This window comes from Dendrobates tinctorius, unplaced genomic scaffold (genome assembly GCF_039654945.1).
Source record: "Dendrobates tinctorius isolate UK_male_01 unplaced genomic scaffold, ASM3965494v1 ptg000086l, whole genome shotgun sequence".
Classification (NCBI taxonomy): Eukaryota; Metazoa; Chordata; class Amphibia; order Anura; family Dendrobatidae; genus Dendrobates; species Dendrobates tinctorius.
Window position 1 is genome coordinate 38,063,461 of NW_027361754.1, and position 14,735 is coordinate 38,078,195.

Consider the following 14,735-nt stretch of genomic DNA (forward strand, 5'->3'; position numbering starts at 1 on the left):
CCAGATCGAGGGAGATTATCAGTGGTCTTGTATGTCTTCCATTTTCTAATTATTGCTCCCACAGTTGATTTCTTCACTCCAAGCTGGTTGGCTATTGCAGATTCAGTCTTCCCAGCCTGGTGCAGGGCTACAATTTTGTTTCTGGTGTCCTTTGACAGCTCTTTGGTCTTCACCATATTGGAGTTTGGAGTCAGACTGTTTGAGGGTGTGCACAGGTGTCTTTTTATACTGATAACAAGTTTAAACAGGTGCCATTACTACAGGTAATGAGTGGAGGAAAGAGGAGACTCTTAAAGAAGAAGTTACAGGTCTGTGAGAGCCAGAAATCTTGATTGCTTGTTTCTGACCAAATACTTATTTTCCACCATAATATGCAAATAAAATGAAAAAAAAACAGACAATGTGATTTTCTGGATTTTTTTTCTCAGTTTGTCTCCCATAGTTGAGGTCTACCTATGATGTAAATTACAGACGCCTCTCATCTTTTTAAGTGGTGGAACTTGCACTATTGCTGACTGACTAAATACTTTTTTTCCCCACTGTGTATATATATATATATATATATATATATTTTTTTTTTTTTTTTTTTTTTTTTTCTTCCGTAAAATACCAATGTAATGCGTCATGTTTAAATTTAGGCATTTTAGAGATCATTTCACCATCAATTTGCTTAACTGTTCACAATAACAGTAATTTTTACCAGGGGTGCCCAAATTTTTACATGCCACTGTAAGCGAAGAAAATTACATTTTAGAGTTATTAAGGGACAATTCCTAAGTATGGAAGTCGAAGAGACATTATATGGATGCCCTCAATTTAGAGTCATTATAAATGGTTTTCCATTTCATGCTATTGATGAATGCTTATGTTCCTCGACCTCATGCCAGAGAGATACAACAATTGATGAACTTTCCTTTTTAATGCTTCCAATCTAGTGATAGAAATGCTTCTCTCAGGGATCCGCTGGCCTTGGAGATGTCATTGGATTAATAATGCATTCAGTAATATTTCTCACGAATAAATTAGTATAAAAATGCTTCTTCTCCTTCAGAATTGTTGACATGTACACTGTATAGCCAGTGGCTGGACTGTACTAAAACATATTAAAGATAATAAGTAATCGCCTTTGTACTTTCAGTAATTGGAAAAGGTAAGAAAGTCCAAGGCATCTTGATTTCATTTCATGTAAGAAAAATGTAACACAACTGATTATATGCATGTGCATAAAGGCTCGTTTGCCCTGGATGACCCGAGGGCAAAACGATCCGCTGATCTGTTGCATAGAAGCCGATATCAGTGGTCAGTTGGTCTGACTAGCTGACCAAGCTTCAGATACACACAGAACGATTATTAAGAGATTTTTCTGTGTGCATTGGCTGTTATTATTCTTGGCAGCATATTACCTGACCTGTTTATACAGAATGGTGTGCGGCCGAGAATGATGATAATCAAGCAAGCTTAAAAATCATTTCACCTGATGGTAACTTAAGAAACGGAATAATGTCTTCAGTACGTAAAATCATTTTTTTCTCATTTGTCATACAGCAGCAGCTATTAATTATTAACAAGACCAATGGCGGATCTTAATAGGGGCGGATGGGGCGGTCGCCCCGGGCCCAAGGTTTTTTGGGGGCCCAGGGCAGGGGCCAATCCGGTCGGTCGGCATCTGTGTGAGCCGCCCGCCGCCGCCCAGTGGCGTAGGAACTTGGAAGGGGGGCGGGCAGTCCCAGGCGGCACGTGTGTGGGGGCGGCACAGCACGGCAGGAGCAGAAATTCCTCCTCTCTCTGTGCTGTGGCCGGGACTCGGGAGAGAAGCGTGGAGGCGGCCGGCCGAGGCACAGTGAGGAGAGAAGAGAGAGTATATCAGGCTCAGCCCAGGAGATTTTGGCAGCGGCTAGCGCCTAGCGCAGGTGGGTCACTCACCGTCACCATTTGGGAGGAGGATGCTCTGCCTCTCCCCAGCCTCCCTGGCTGCTCCCTCCAATGCATTATGCCGCATAATGCATTGGAGGGAGCAGCCAGGGAGGCTGGGGAGAGGCAGAGCATGGAGGCAGGCAGCCGCATAATGCATTGGAGCCGAGAGCAGTCAGGGAGGCTGGGGAGAGGCAGAGCATGGAGGCAGCCGCATAATGCATTGGAGCCGGGAGCAGCCAGGGAGGCTGGGGAGAGGCAGAGCATGGAGGCAGCCGCATAATGCATTGGAGCCGGGAGCAGCCAGGGAGGCTGGGGAGAGGCAGAGCATGGAGGCAGCCGCATAAATTATGCGGCTGCCTCCATGCTCTGCCAGGTCTGCCTCTCCCCAGCCTCCCTGGCTGCTCCCGGCTCCAATGCATTATGCGGCTGCTAGGCTCTGCCTCTCCCCAGCCTCCCTGGCTGCTCCCTCCAATGCAATGTTTTTATGGTCTAATAAATGTTACAATTTGTATACCTAAAAATCAGCATATGCAGTGTTTTTGTGAGAAGAGCCACAAAATTTGGACAGAAAATGTTTTCCTGGGAAGGGGGGTACAGGGGCCCAGGTTTTATGTACAGCCCCGGGCCCATAGTCCACTTAATCTGCCACTGAACAAGACCATTTACAGATCCCATGACTGGATTTGGAGAAAATATATAAAAGAAAATGGAATCCTCAATGCTTGCAGATTACTGTTGGACAATTGAAGGAGATGATCCGAAGCAGGAGTACAAGAGACAAGCAAAAAAGAGTTGTCACTGAATGAGGACCAAATTTTGCAGTGCAATTTCTGTAACTGTTTTAATTTGCAATAATGTTTAGACAGGTTTTACTTATGTGAATTGTTGCTAAGTTTCCTCTAAATAAATATTAGAATATTGGCATAACAAAAATATTTTGCATCTCTATATTTGCAAAAATAATAATGTTTCAAAGTAGTGAAACTTGTATGCAATAATTATACGTAGCAGTAAAAGGAAAACTCTTTGATATCATATAAACAATAGCCAACTAAACATTTTCATTGTCAGATTTGAATTCAGGAGGTGAAAATCATTAAGAAATATCTCATTTCATAACTGATCCTGACAACTTTTGAAACTATATAGAACAGTGTTACCTATGCATACTGTATGTAGCCCACTTTCCAGCACAATTTAGATCTTACCCACAATCTGCCACCAGTGGTGTTCATGAGAGATGAACCCTCATCTATCAAAGAGGTAAAATCTCTTTTATGAAGCCCAAATAGTCCAGATATTTGGGCTACCACTATTAGGTTGGGTTGGGTGCACGTAGCATTTGATGCTTCTGTTCAAGGTATGTTAGGAAGTTTTCCTAATGTATTTCTCAGACATGTGTCACTATGTATAATGCAAAAATCAAAAACAAAATTTGTACCTTCAAACAACGTGACAGAAATATAGAAAAATCTTCCAAAATTTGAATTTTGCTCAAATTTTGCCAATAAATTTGAATTTAATTCATTAGAATGTGACTTTAATGTTCTGTCTTATGCTCTGGTGTCTCTGCATACCCCAGAGCATAGTAAATATGGGGTGAAAGTAAAAAAAAAAAATCACCACTCCTCGCTGGTCAACTGCGCATCTGGTCCTCCATGTTACTAGTTTGGCTCTTTCTCAGATTTCATGTCATGCATGTCTTAGTATCTTCCTATACTAGGAACTTCGGCTATTTCCTAGAAGAGAAACACAGCAGTAAGTATATAGTTCCCCTGCAGTGACACCATAGGGAAATAAGGTATTGCATAGTATTCATTCACATCGATGGGTTGTCTGTGTAATGCAGGACAGAACAGGTCCTCCAAAGTTAGAGACACTCTTTGTACTACTCCCTTCTCTTCCCAAGAAATGAGGATCCTGAACAGAAAAATCCACTCTATAAACTCGGAAATATTTGCTGTTTGAACATGGGTTTTCTAATCTAGACTCCATTAAACATAAGTGCAGTAAATAACATTTTAGAATTACCAGTATTGGAGTATGGAAGTACTATAGTTCAATGAACTGTTAGACAACTAATCTTCTTCCCTTGATCAGTCACAGTAGCTATACATTTTTCTAATGAACTACAGTTAGATGGTATCCAGTTGGCCGACCATTGACCCAACAATGCAAATACTAGAATACATATTTTAGCTTCTGGCACCATGGGTGACCTTTTTCCATCTAAATAATTAAGGTGAAGTCAGAGAGACATAATATGGATTTTCTCAATTTAGTGTCATTATAAATGGTTTTCCATTTCATGCTATTGATGAATGCTTATGTTCCTCCACCTCATGCCGGAGAGATACAACAATTGCTGAACTTTCCTTTTAATGCTTCCAATCTATTGTTAGAAATGCTTCTCTCAGGGACATGCTGACCTTGGAGATGTCATTGGATTAATAATGCATTCAGTAATTTTTCTCACCAATAAATTAGTATAAAAATGCTTCTTCTCCTTCAGAATTATTGACATGTGCACTGTATATACAGTGGCTGCACTTTAATAAAACATAAGATAATAAGTCATCGCCTTTGTACTTTCAGTCACTGGAAAAGGTATCTTTATTTCATTTTATGTAAGAAAGCTTTAACACAACTGATTATATGCATATGCGCAAAGACTCGTTTCCACTGGATGACCCGTGGGCAAAACAGTCCTCTGCTCTGTTATGCAGAAGCCGATCGGTGGTCAGTTGATAGCTTGCTTAGACTAGCTGACCGAGTTTCTGATACACACAGAATGATCACTAATAGATTGTTCTGTGTGCACTGGCTGTTGATAATCTTGGTGGCATATTTCCTTACCTGTTTATACAGAATGGTGTGCTGTCAATATCAATGATTTTTAAGCAAGCTAAAAAATCATTTTACCTGATGTTAACTTAAGAAAGGGACTAATGTCTTCAGCCTGCAACATTTCTCAGTTAGGCCAAAACTGTTAAAAATCTGCAATGTATCCAAAAGAAACAGATGCCATAGGTAGGTAGCTCCATAGAGCATCTGATTTTTTTAGCACACCCATAGACTTGAATGAGTGAGTCTCTTCTGGTATTACAGATGCTATAGGATTTTTACAGGATGAAAATGATGAAATGGTGAGACAGGATGTTGAGAAGGCCGAACTTTTAAATTCCTATTTTGCATCTGTTTTCTCTCAGAAAGGAAATGTAACATCAACTGTTCTTCACTGTCCTATTAAGGGAATAAAAGAATCCAGTATATCTATAAACAGAACTATAGTGAGGAAACACTTATCTAACCTAAATGAATTCAAATCTCCAGGTCCAGATAAATTACACGCCAGAGTGCTGAAGGAGATAGCAGAATACATTTTTACATTTTTGAACCTCGCTCCATAATCTTTGAAAATACTTGGAGAACAGAAGTCCCAGAAGACTGGAGAAGAGCAAATGTTGTTCCTATCTTCAAAAAGGGGAAGAAGGTGAACCCAGGCAACTATAGGCCGGTGAGTGTGACTTCTATACCAGGAAAGATCTTTGAACAAAATATTAAACAACATGTATGTAAGTACCTGGATAAGAATGAAGTGATTAAACAGAGTCAGCATGGGTTTGCAACTAATAAGGCATGTCAGACTAACTTAATTTCCTTCTATGACAGAATCACTGATTGGGTGGATCAGGGAAATGCGGTAGATATAGTATATCTTGACTTCAGCAAAGCATTTGACAAAGTATCTCACACAATCCTCATTGAAAAAATGGCTAAGTATGGAATGGACAAGGCAACTGTTAGGTGGATTCATAAATGGCTTAGTGATCGGACCCAAAGAGTGGTCGTAAATGGCTGCACATCCAGTTGGAAGAATGTCTCAAGTGGGGTACCACATGGCTCTTTCCTGGGCCCTGTATTGTTCAACATCTTTATGAACGATTTAGATGAAGGAATTGAGGGTAAACTGATTAAATTTGCAGATGACACAAAGCTAGGAGGGGTAGCTAATACTAGAGAAGAGAGAGAGGATTCAAAAAGATATAAATAAACTGGAGCAGTGGGCAGCAACTAACAGAATGGTTTTTAACAGGGAAAAATGCAAAGTACTACATCTGGGCAATATAAATGAAAAAGCATATACAGAATGGGAGGAATAAGGCTAAGCAACAGCACATGTGAAAAAGACTTGGGTATACTAATAGATCACAGACTGAATATGAGTCAACAGTGTGATGCAGCAGCAAAAAAGGCAAATGCAATTCTAGGATGTATTAACAGAAGCATACAGTCTAGATCATGTGAAGTCATTATTGCCCTCTACTCCTCTTTGGTCAGACCTCACCTGTAATACTGTGTCCAGTTTTGGGCACCACATTTTAAAAAAGATATCAACAAACTGGAGCAAGTTCAGAAAAGAGTGACCAGAATGGTGACCGGACTGCAAACCCTGTCTTATGAGGAAAGGTTGCAGGATTTGGGAATGCTTAGCTTGCAGAAAAGAAGACTGAGAGGAGACTTAATAGCTGTCTACAAATATCTCAAGGGCTGTCAAATTGTAGAAGGATCATCCTTATTCTCATTTGCACAAGGAAAGACTATAGAAGCAATGGGATGAAACTGAATGAGAGGAGACACAGATTAGATACTAGAAAAAACTTTTTGACAGTTAGAGTGATCAATCAGTGGAACAGGCTGCCATGAGAGGTGGTGAGTTCTCCTTCAATAGAAGTCTTCAAACAGAGGCTGGACAGACATCTGTCTGGGATGATTTAGCGAATCATGCTTTGAGCAGGAGGTTGTTCCAGATGGCCCAGGAAGTCCCTTCCAACTCTACGATTCTATGATTTTATGATTCTATGCATAAGAAACTAGTGCATGCTGAGATTTTTCACAAGCAGATTTGGTCAGTGAAAAATAAACACTCATCTGCAGCGTCCCATTGAAAAAAATTGGTCCAAGTGCTGTTTTTTTCAAGACAGCATGTGGAGCAAAGTATTGATGAAGGGTGTGTTATGCGTCAAATTCCCACCAATGCACAGGGGGAATCTTAAGCCATGTCCTCTGCGATATCCCATTCTTCTGCATCCACAGAGGTTCCTGCTCAGCAGAGACATCAGTCCCAGCATCTTGCTTAGGCTAATGCTATGAATCTGGTTGCTGCTGCCACGCCAGGTTCTGCTATAGCATTCAGCATTAGTGAGCGGCGAGCAGACACTCCTGGGACTAAGTCCTGCTTTTTCCCATCTGAGCATGCCCATAAGACGACCGCTCATTGGAGATCAGAGGTCAGATGTCCAGGTCCTCAAGCAGCTCTGATTGGGTCATCAGCAAGGTCCTGGAAGGCTACGGCTATAAAAGGATTGGCTGTGCGCTAGTTCAGTCCATGTGGAGTGAGTGTTGTATGCACATATGAATGTCTCTTGTGAATGACTCATTATGAAACCCCTACCCTTGGTACGCATGTGTTGTTCAGCCTTGCCAGGTAGTGCCTAGGCTGATAGTGCAGGTAGGAGGCAGAGTCAGGGACTAGCTTCAGCGCTAAGTAGTGTCTTTGCCTGTACGCCACTGTGTACATGATCTGCACTCCATAGTAGCCAGCGTCTATTAGTGGTGTTCGCAGGTGCGACACTATGCACTTAGTGGGTCTAGAGAGGCTTTTACCCCGCATCCTTGGGGCAGAGTCTTGTGACTGTACACTAGCGCTGATTCAGCTGTGCCCTGTGACAGTCAACAGGGTGCAGCATCTGTGTTCTGTGATTCTGTGGCTCTGTGAAGCAATAGAGACCGTTGCTACTACACACTGGGTGGCGTTTAACAAATGTGTGTCCAGTGCGATACCGCCATTTTGTGTCCGCCATTACCGAGTAGCAGTTAGCATCTCTGCACGGTGGACCCCAGGCTGCGAATGCGCCTAACTACCATCTTCTTATTTGGTGTGTTCTGCCAGCCCCTATCAGTGTGTGTCTGAGCTGTGTGGACAGAAAGCGTCTTTTGCTTATTATGCAGCTATGAATTCTACAAAATGTCTATAACTGAAGTCTATAAATATACAAACATTCTAGAACCCTCTGGAGATTGTTGAAATCACATGCATCACATGACTGTGTATTTCTTTTATAACAAGCCATAAACTTAAGGCCAGAAACTTTTACGTTGGAGTGGTTTTTACTCTAAGGCCGGGGTCACACTAACCGACGCAAAATACTGTCAGTATTTTACATGCGTAATACGGATGACAGACCCCTAAACAGTGCTCCGTATGTCATCCGTAAGCAAGGTGTGGTCGCGTATTTTGCGCATGTAAGCATCCGTATGTAATCCGTATGGCGAGATTTTCTCGCAGGCTTGCAAAATGGACATATAATGGAGCCCTATGACAGGGTTTATAACAGAAACCAAAGAATAGATATAGACACATAGAATGCATATATATATATATATATATATATATATATGTGTTCTATGTGTCTATATCTATTCTTTCGTTTCTTTATTAAAACTGTCAGTGTGAGTTTACTTTATAGCGCACTGAATTGCCGGCTTTGCTAAAAGACACCGGGTGCGTATTTCTCGCAAGTCACACGTGTGGTCCATGTGTAATCCGTATTTTTTGCGCACCCATAGACTTGCATTGGCGTACTACGGCCGTAGTACGCTGACAATCGCAGCATGCTGCGATTGGCACGGACCGTAGAATACGGATGAGAAATTTACCGCTGGTGCGAGGGACCCCATAGAGAATCATTGGTCCGTGTGTAATGCGTGCTTTTAGCGCCTCTCACTCGGCCGTATTCCTCGCCAGTGTGACCCCGGCCTTATTCTCAACAAACTACATTTTGCTAATTGATTGGGTGATTTACAATCTGCTTAAACTGCATGATTATCAAGAATGTTTGCTCCCATTAATCACGTAGTGTAATTGCACCCTAAACTGAAATTAACAAGTGCTGTTTACTCCTTGACCATAGAAGAAGACAACATATTGAGGTTTGTTTGATCATCTGTGAATTCTTTCACTTTCAGATACAATTTTGAAACCCATTTCTATGGAAGAACGTACAGGTCAAGTGGACCTTAACTAAATTGTGTAACTGTGAGACCTAGGTTAACTCAAAATAGTATGTAAAGTTAGATGTAAGCTTCTAGCGAGGCGCTCCTGAGTCAATAATCTTCTACATATCAGACTCGACTACCGTGGAAATTGTCAAAAGGACCTGAAGCCCTACCAGCATGCTCGGTTGTCCTTCGAGTATTTTGGCGTGCTCGGAGATTTAGTTTGTGTCGATGCAGCTGCATGATTTGAAGCTGCTGCACCGCCTGAATACATGTGGGGGTTGCCTGTTTGTTAGGGAATCCCCACATGTATTCAGGCTGTCTAGCAGCCTCAAATCATGCAGCTGTGTCGACCTAAACTAAATTTCCCAGCAAACCAAAATACTCGGTGGACACCCGAGCATGCTTGGGAAAACCTGAGCAACGAGTATACTCGCTCATTATCACCCATCTCCTGTAGACCATGAGTCCTCGCGGGCATGGTCCTATCTCCTCCTGTACTAGTCTTGACTTCTATTGTTTAAGATTACTGTACTCGTTTTTATTATGTATACCCCTTTTCCCATGTAAAACACCATGGAATAAATGACGCAATAATAATACTAATGTTGTTGCGGAACTCCTCTTTTTCAGAAAGAGACAAATTTTCCAAAAGTGTCTGTAAGTCTGGAGCTACATTTTGACAGTAAGTTGAGGCAAATTGCTGTAAATGTAATAAAAGTTTTTTTCTCCTCATGTAAAGTTGATAGGAGCATTAATATTAAATAGAATTTTTTTTTGATCCTGGAAAAGAGAAAATTTGCATTGTTTTACACGTGGAGCATTGTCTCTCATGAATTTTGGGGAGGCGAGTTATAGAAGGAAAAAGGACGATTACTTACCGATCACTATTGCTGGCCAGAAGGAGGAGATGGTTGAGAGCTACAAATATTTTGGGGCCCTCCTTGACGGCAAACTCGATTCGAGGTGTCATACGGAGAAGGTTTACAAGAAGGGAATGAGCAGACTGTACTTTCTACAGAAGCATAGGTCATTCAGTTTGTGCAGTAAAATGCTTGAAATGTTTTACCGGTCCGTTTTGGCAAGCGCCATCTTTTTTGCTATCATTTGCTGCCGCAGTTGTGTGCGAGTAGCTGACACTAATAAGCTCAACAAACTTATCAAGAAGGCAAGCGCGGCTGTTGGCCTCCATCTTGACTCTTTTGAGGAGGTAGTGGAAGATTCAGAAGATGTGTATGACTATAACGAACAATAATACACACTCACTATACGAGCTGTTCTTGAAGCAGAAGAGCACATTCAGCAGCTGTCTAATCATACTTAGGTGCAAGAAGGAGAAATTCAGGAAATCATTTGTGCCTACTGCTATGGGGATAAATAACAATTTCCTAAGGGTGAAAGACGACAATGACCTATGTCTGGTGCACTAATAGCAATGATCAGAGATTTAAGATTTAAGTACCTGAACTTGCACAAATTTGTTGGTTACGTAATGTGGCTAGTCATGTGAAAGATCTGTGTCTAGGAATTACTTTATGTAATGCTGTTTGTAATGTTGTAATGTTTCAAATGCTGTTTGTAACGCTGCTGTAAGGCCTCTTTCACACATCAGGTTTTCGCCGTTAGGCGCGATCCGGCGCTTTTGACAAAAACCGGATCCGGCGAAATGCAATGCCGGATCCGGTTTCCCCCCCATTGACTTGCATTAGAGCCGGATCGAGCCGGATGGCCATGCGTTTCATCCGATTTTCGCCGGATCCGGCAATGTGACGCGATCCGGCGTCTGGAAAAAATGGCTACTGTAACGTTTTTTGTCTCCGGCGAAAAAGCCGGACACGCAGGATCCGGCGTGTCCGGCTTTTTCATACAATGAAAGCCTATGAGCGCCGCAATGCGCCTGATCCGGCGACAGCCGGATCCGGTGGCCGGATCCGTTTTTTTTGGTCTGAGCATGCTCAGTAGCTCTGCCCACAAGACATATATAAAAGCAAGACAGTGGGACCCTCAGCCACACCCAACATGCCACCCAAGCCAAGAACCAGGAGCAGGAGAAGGCAGCAGACATCTGCAGCAGCACCATCAGCACCACCCCAAATGGAGCAGCATGCTGAACAACGGGAGGGGAATCCAGCAGCAGATGAGAGACGGTAATTATCAAATCCCCCATTCCTCCAAACTAGGGCTATGAAATATAAAGATATTCATTGGCCCTTTGTTTCTCTTTATTCAATAGCCGCCCAATAGATGCAGCAGCAGCAGCAGCAATGGCAGCAGCAGGAACACCACCCACAGCCATGGAGTCTGGCCATGAGGAAGTCAGCACATCTTCTTCTGGGAGCCCTCCCTCGCATCGTCAGCGTTTGACGGTAAGTTTTTATTTCCAAAATCCATCATCTCTGTAATATATGTCTATTCATTGCCTTTTATTTCAAAACAGGAATCACATGATGAAGAGGAGCTCCCAGAAGAAGAAGGAAGAGGTGGACAGACACTTGGAGTGGGCTCACAATTGGTAAGTTTTTTGCATCAAACGCAGAAACACAACATCACACTACACACAACACATAGAAAACAATGTTCTGCAGACCACACACAGCAAACAAATGCCTACATCCAAAGACATAACATTTTTTGTTTTCTTCTCTAGTCTTCCCAATCTGGTGCTCGGCCAAGAGGTCCTCGCAGTGCCTCCCAGGGTCGTCGGCGACAGCAACGCGGCGGTCACCAGCGTGTAAGTATAAATATTTTTGCTTTGTTTTTTTTGCACTTTTTATTTCATTTCTTTTGTGGAGGCTAATTATGTTATTTTTGTCTTTTTCTTTAACAGCCTTCACAGCGTGCTCCCGACTCGGACGGTGAGGATGGAGGGATTGATGTGGACCACCTCATCAATCTCGTCAGAGAAAGGGAGCCGCTCTGGAATATGGCTGACCGCTGCCATGCTGACCTTATCGTTACCCGACGACTCTGGGAGGAAATCTGTTCGCTCCTTTTGGACCGCTGGGAGGACCTCGAAGCTCGGGCCCAGATTAAAGAGCATAAGTATATACAGTACCGGTTGCTTGATTTAAACCAGTGTTTCCCGAACTCCAGTCCTCGTGGTCCCCACGGATCATGTGTTCAGGATTTCTATTTACTTTGGAAATCCTGAAAACATGACCCCTGGGGACCATGAGGACTGGAGTTTGGGAAACACTGATGTTGTATACTAACCACTTTGTCCTTTCTCGTTTCAGGGGAGAGAATTGTGAAGCGGTGGCGGTCTGTGAGGGATCGTTTCAAGAAGGAGTTCAATAAAGAGATGCGGGCCCCGAGTGGATCTGGAGGACGCAGGAGCAAGTACAAGTACACACGAGCCCTGTCGTTCCTCCGGGAGACAATGCTCACCAGAAGGTAAATATTACCCACCACATGTGACAAAAAAATGTTTAGATGTAACTTTTTTTTTTCAGCCAGGGCCATACCATGTCACTATTTTAATTGTTTTTTTTTCTCTTTATTCCACAGCACGGTGAGCAGCACTCGGGAGCCTGCACAATTGGACCCTTCTGAGGCGATCCCTGAGGAGACCGGCACCGAGGGACACTTCGACAGCCCCGGTACATCTGCACCTTCCCAGCCTTCCCACACATTCGACCCATCTGTCCCATCCACCAGCACAGGAGCATCGTGGCCGCCTACATTACATGAAGCTGCTGGTGAGGAGATCGCTTTCCCTTTACCCCACCCTTCTGCCCCTGCCACCTCTAGTACACCTGCGGGTACTGGGCGGCAGCGGCAGAGGGGTCAGGAAAAGAGTTATGCGCCAGTGTTCTTGCATCTGAATGCATCTTTCCAGAACTGTCTAAAAGTCTTGTCAGAGCAAATCTCCGCAGGCTTTCAGCAGATCAACTCCAGCATTCTGGAGGTGAAGACACTTCTGCAAACCATGCATTCAGAAGCAAGATCTTCGCCAAACCACACCTTTTTCAGGTCTGTTGTGGAGCGCATGGCAACACTATCTCCTACCCAGCAGATGCATGTAATGCATTCGTGCCACGGTGCTCTACAGCAGGTTACCTCCCAACCTCCACCTCCCACCACTGTAGTTCCTCCACCTGCACCCCCTCCAGCCACTTTCCTTCCTCCCCCTCCTATTACATCTGCACCCCCTCCAGCCACTTTCCATCCTCCCCCTCCTATTACATACCAGCAACCTGCCCAGTACCAGCAACCTCCCCAGTACCAGCAACCTCCCCAGTACCAGACATCTCCCCACTTCCAGCAACCTGCCCCGTACCAAACTCCTTCCCCATACAACTTTCCATCAACATCATCTGCTCCTACAGTCCCTGCCCAACCCTCCACTCCACCGCCCACCACCTCTTCTGCCTCCCACATGTCCACCCATTCTGTAGCTTTTTCCACACCATCACCTCTAACTGTTCCTTCCCCACCACGATCCCAGTCCTCTCTCCACACTCCCATTGTCGAAGTGTCCCGCAGCCCCTCCAGCAGTATTTCCACCCCACACTACACAGATTTATGATGTGTTTTGTAATAAAAATGCCCAGTTGGTTTCAAACCTTTATTAAAAAAGTTTTTTTAACTTTAAAAACAGTTTACAAAAAAAAAATATTTTAAATAAAAGTTAAATTATTGTTTACTCTGGTTGTCTGTCATTTCTTTCTGCGGCGAAATATGTTTTAAAAAAAGGTTAAATACAGGGTATTTAAAAGGTAAAAAGGTATTCAAAGCCAGGTATATAACTGTGGGTAAATTTTAGCTTTTTGCCACAGTTGTGTTCCTGGTTGTGTTTGAAGCAAAGTATTTCACCTTAAAAGTTGTGTTTATTGTTGGTGATTTCCTAACAATGTACACAACTTTTGTTAAAAGGTGAAATACTTTGCATAAAACACAACCAGGTACACACCTGTGGCCTAAAGCTAAAAATAGAGACCATGACAAGATAGCCAACTTTGGTTGGCAAAGGTATATACTGTTGATACAGAAGGTACACAAGTTTGGTTAGGGCACAAATCTTTCACACTCTGTCATCCTGCCAGTGTACTCTGCCTTGAGGTGACATAAAGTATAGTGCAAAATTGTCCCTCATTACTGAAACCATCACAGAACTTCTAGTGGTAATGTCATGGTAATCTTGCAAGGTGGTTTCTTCAGAGGTGTCCTCAATGGAAATGGGTTCCTTGCAGATAACAAAATTGTGGAGTACCACGCAAGCTTTGATCACCTCGTCAACAGTTTCTGTCTTGAGGTTGATCGCAGTCAATAGGACCCGCCATTTGGCTGTCAGAATACCAAAGGTACATTCAACCATTCTTCTTGCTCTTGTGAGGCGGTAATTAAAAATGCATTTTGGTCTTGTCAATCCTCTGCTAGAGTACGGTTTCAAAAGGTGTTCTGACAGCTGGAAGGCTTCATCCCCTACACAGACAAATGGCATAGGTGGACCAGATGTTTGCGGCAGCGGTCTAGGTGGTGGGAACTGGAAGGTGTTTCCATACAGTTTACGCCCCATGGCAGACAGTTTGAAAACTTGAGAGTCATTGGAGCGGCCATAGGCCCCAATATCAACAGCAATAAATTTGTATTCCGCGTCAGCGATGGCCATGAGGACAATTGAAAAATATTTCTTGTAATTGAAATATTCCGATCCCGATCCGGCTGGCTTTACAATGCGGATATGTTTCCCGTCCACAGCGCCCAAGCAGTTGGGAAACTGACATATCTGTTGAAACTTGTCAGCAATTTCAATCCACCTC